Source organism: Galeopterus variegatus, unplaced genomic scaffold (assembly GCF_000696425.1).
Source record: "Galeopterus variegatus unplaced genomic scaffold, G_variegatus-3.0.2 Scaffold36071, whole genome shotgun sequence".
NCBI lineage: Eukaryota > Metazoa > Chordata > Mammalia > Dermoptera > Cynocephalidae > Galeopterus > Galeopterus variegatus.
Window position 1 is genome coordinate 1 of NW_007762182.1, and position 4,833 is coordinate 4,833.

General features: G+C 39.2%; 1 pseudogene; it reads right to left on the bottom strand.

Moving 5' to 3' along the window:
- Nucleotides 1–4,410: 4,410 nt before the first annotated feature.
- LOC103584023 lies at nt 4,411–4,809 on the bottom strand (annotated as a pseudogene).
- Between the last annotated feature and the right edge of the window lie 24 nt (nt 4,810–4,833).

A 4,833-nucleotide genomic window follows, 5' to 3' on the forward strand; every position in this document is an offset into this window, starting at 1 on the left:
CTATTTAGCTATTTTGTCCTTAAGGATACTTTTGTAATATGTTCTCAGAAACAGTAATGTATACCTGGGTCATACAGGTATATCCATTTAGCAAATTTATTAGATAATATACTTCAGATTTCGGCATTTTGCTGCATGTGAATTTTATCTCTTCCCAAAGTGGAACTGTAAGCAAATATTAAACTAGTTACAGGTATGCATGTTGAAGAGTTTAAGGGTAACTCTACTGATTTCTGCATCTTACTTTGAAATGCACGAAAAAATAAGATGGACTGTGATAGAGGGAGAGATGTGATAAATACAGCAAAATGCGAATAGTTGTAGAATCTAGGTGGTGAGTATATGGATGTTTACTTTTCCATGTGATTGGAAATTTTCATAATGAAATGTTAGGGGAAAAGCCCAGTAATGAGGCTCCATGTGAGTGTGTTAAAGTACAGTCTCTAGAATGATTTTTCTGGCTTAAAAATCTGAGTCTCCTTTTTGCTGTAGATGTTTGACCCCTGAAACTCACTTAACTTCAGTTGGGTTATTTGTTAAATAGAGGTAACGAATACACTTAGCACAAATCTTATTTCCTAGTAAGCGCTTAACAAATACTTTGATTATGATTTAGCTGTGCAAAGGCAGTGACGATTACTAATGAATGACCGTGTGCTGAGGGTCCCCTGTGTGCCTGGTGCTCCCATTTGGTCATTTTCAGGAGAATGAGGCCATCTCATTCGCATCCGAACTAGAGAAAGTATGAGGGGCTTGATTAGCAGAACTGGAGAGTGGCTTCATTAAGTTTGACAGAACCCCTCCCTCGCTCTATGGATACCCCTTGGTATGGCATCTCCTTTGAACTAGAAGGGCCTTCAGAAGAGAGGTGGCATCTGCTGTGTTATACATGGTAGCATTCCCAAATCAATGTTAATTTAGTTGATTCATAAACATTGCTCCCTTTGCATAGGGTGAGGACATTTCCTTTTTCAGGGTTATGCTGTTTTTAGCTCTTTGGACAGGTGTCCTGGGAAATTCTTCTAAGGTAGCAGGATCTGTCCCCCTCCCACAGTCAAATCACATTTATGTGTTATGACAGACTGTTCCATCTCATGCTGGGAGGCAGAGAGAAAGGGTCAGGAACCTGGAAAAGACTGCAGCTGGCTTTAAAGTAACCAGTACTGGGGGATACAAAGAGGATATTTCAGGTAATTCTTTGGATGTGCTATTAATTGTGGATGTCCATGCTACTGGAAAGTAAAGTGGAAAACAGAGTGAAAAACCATGATGTTGAGGGAGTATCTTAATCAGTTCCGGTTGCTATAACAAAATACCATAGACTAGGTGGCTTATAAACAACAGAAATTAATTTCTCACTGTTCTAAAGGCTGGAAAGTCCAAGATCAAGGCAGATTCAGTGTCTGGTGAGGTCCCGCTTCATGGATGGTGCCTTCTAGCTGTGTCCTCATGTGGCAAAAGGGGTGAGGGGTCTTTCTTGGGCCTCTTTTATAAGGACAGTAATCCCATTCATGGGGTCCCTACTCTCATGACCTAAGCACCTTCCACCACCTTGAGGGTTAGAATTTCAACATATGAATTTTGGGGGCATACAAACATTCAGACCATAGCAGAGAGTATGGGATATAGAATAAATGTTAGCCACATTTTGAAAGAACAGCAAGCTGTCCATGAGTAGGAAGAATAGACTTATGTGCTAGCTTTCCAGCTGTCATTATGAAATGTGAATCTTGAGTATAAATCTCTTCCTCATATAGGAGTGATTGGTTCATCAAGTATGAAACAGAACTTGATTTCTCTGCTACAGTAATACCATTGGAGAACTACCTAAAGACTGCCAGAATTTTCTTTTAGTTTTGTCAGATATGGATGCTAGCTCTTGAGTATTTTCCTGTGCTGTCTTGGGTGTTACAATTCCAAACTCAACTCAAAAATATTTCTTTCTTTTTTTTTCCTCCAAGAAGTAAAATTCATACCAGCTTATTAATTCTCTAATTTTCTGTATATAACACTTGGCCTTGCTTCCCCCAGTATGAATTCTAGCTCAAGCCAGGCATTGAAAAATAAGATGCAGAAAGTCCCCGAAGAGACTAATCCTAGCTTGAATACGCAAAGGTAATCAGAAAAGTTGCTTTGAAAACAATTTAAGAAAGTAGGTGCAGATTTTGTGGCTTCTGAGGTTAGGTACAGCAGGTTGAAAAATGGGTACTCCAAATCGTAGAGATTTGAGTAGGGAACTCCTTATTTGGGAGTGGTTCTGAGGGAGAGTATGCTGGACGGTGCAAGTTGAAGTCAGTAGTACTCCAACTCGTAGGGATTTGAGTGGGTAACTCCTTATTTGGGAGTGGTTCTGAGGGAGAGTATGCTGGACGGTGCAAGTTGAAGTCAGTGCTGATCTCTCTGGCTATTGAAACTAAGTCATCTCAGATATAATTGAACATGCAAATTAAATAACTTGGAAGCATTACAGGGAAGGGAGGAAGAAAAGGAGGAGAGAAGGAAGGAAGGAAACAAAAAGAAGTGGCATAAAGAGAAAAAGGAAATAGTAACTATTTCTCAGGTCTTCACAACCCTTGAAAGCGAAATACGAACTCTTCCCAGTTTACTGATATTGCACAGTTTCATCCTTCAGGATGTAATCTAAAGCCCCCTCTGTATTTAACATTCAAACAGTAGACTTAGATTTCAGACACAGTGAATGGATCAGGACAGGCAATAAAAGAGCAAGACATTGCAATTTAAAACAGCACAATTTGAAAGCGACATAACAAATTATCCTGGACTTCAGGAGATATGTGTATCATGGGAAAGTGATTCTGAGATCTTTCATCTCTCTTGGGGTGGGTCATTCTTGGCTTCAGCTTAACTGTAGCATGTCATCAACCATTTTACAAACTTTAAAATAGGAAATAAAAACCTCCTGGGTTCCTTTTTATGGCAACATCACCAAGCTGTTGCTTGAATCCTTACATTTCCAGCATTTGGAATTATAGCAGATTTAAAGTCTGGAATATGTGTTTATTTGGAAGATGGGGGCATGTATCCTATATTATTGCTGCTCCTAGACAACCAGTTAGTTTGAATCTCACTGACCCCTGTGGAACTTTCCTAGAAGCCCTGTTTGAGAGGTAAGTTACTTCATTGGGGGCTGTTTTAAGACCACCATAATAAAATTATTGGAGATCTTAAAAGCATTTAGGGCAAAATATCTAAATTTAGCAAAGGTGATCAATGTGTTTTTCTATTTATATGCTGTTCTTGAATATCGGGAAACAAACTTTAGTACCACATGTATATGTTTTCTCAAGATCTGAAATCACAAATTTGAATGATTTCTAGTGCCGAATCCTGGTATGCTTTACTGGTTTATTTGAAGTGATACTATAGGGATTTCTAATTTAAATAAGTAACTAATAAAGCTAATCTAATACAAATAGAAAAACAAAGTAGCCTTTCTTAGTTGTTTATTCCTCCACTTCTTTGCTCCCCGGCCCTGTCCACCTGGAAAACTAACAGGTCATCTTTTTGATGCCGGTGAAGTACTCTTCTTCTGTTGAGGGCTCTTCTAACCTCTCTCCTGCCCAGCTTGACTCAACACCATTTCCCCCTCCCTTAGTTTTCTTTTCATGTTTATTAGTGGCATTAGTATTTTTTAGTCATTATTTGTTTGTGTCATTTTCCTCCAGTAGATCTTACGTTTCTGAAAGGCAGTAACCATGACTTTTTAAAATTTTTGAGTGCCCACGGAGTAGGTGTTCAGTAGATATTTTAAAAGGGCAAAATATTTCCCTGCCACTCTGTTTTCTTGCATGACACTTAGAAGGTCATGGTAAGAGATAATGAGCCATGTGTCCTGAAGATGTCTTCTGGAATCCCCCTCAGTGTAGGCATCCGTGACCTCATATAGTAAAATGGTAAATTAAAGTCTGATACAGAAATGAACTTTTAAATATTCAAGAAAAACTGCTATGGATAACTGCCTACATTTATCTCACATTATACCCTCAGTGTAGGCATCCGTGACCTCATATAGTAAAATGGTAAATTAAAGTCTGATACAGAAACGAACTTTTAAATATTCAAGAAAAACTGCTATGGATAACTGCCTACATTTATCTCACATTATAAAGTCTTATTTATTTATTTTTCTGATAATGCATGATAATTACAAAAAAGTTAAATTAATTCTGAAAAGATATGATGCCACTGCCATATAATACCACTTCCTATCCCCTCAAGATAACTACAGTTAATACAGTAGTTTGGCTGTTGTCCATTTAGATTTTATTATGACTGTGCAACTGTTCATAGATGCAAGTATTTATTTGTAAATTATTAGTAATTAAGGTCATTTATTATTTATTATTTTTTCAGAGTTCAGCTTTTAATTTAACTTGTTACAAAAGAGGTTTAGTCAAAAAGACCAAAGCCCATGTCATCATCACACTCCTCAGATTTTTGTTTCTTTGCTTCTCCTTTCTTCTCCTCAGCTGGGCAGCAGTGGTGGAGGGGGCAGGACCTCCTGCTGGGGTAGCACCAGCTGCTGGAGCAGGTCCACCAGCCCCTGCATTGCAGATGAGGCTCTCAATGTTGACACTGGTCAGGGCCTTTGCAAACAAGCCAGGCCAAAAGGATCCAGTATTTACTCCAGCTGCTTTAATGAGGGCATTGATCTTATCCTATTATGACGGTCACATTGGTGTTGTGCAGAATGAGAGCCAAGTAGGTGCAGGGAAGCTCAGAGATGGAGGCCACAGTGTGGGCTAGTGCGGGGCTGGTGCTGCCAGATGATGTGAGGGCCTCACCCATAGGCGGCAGCTGAGGAAAGGGGTC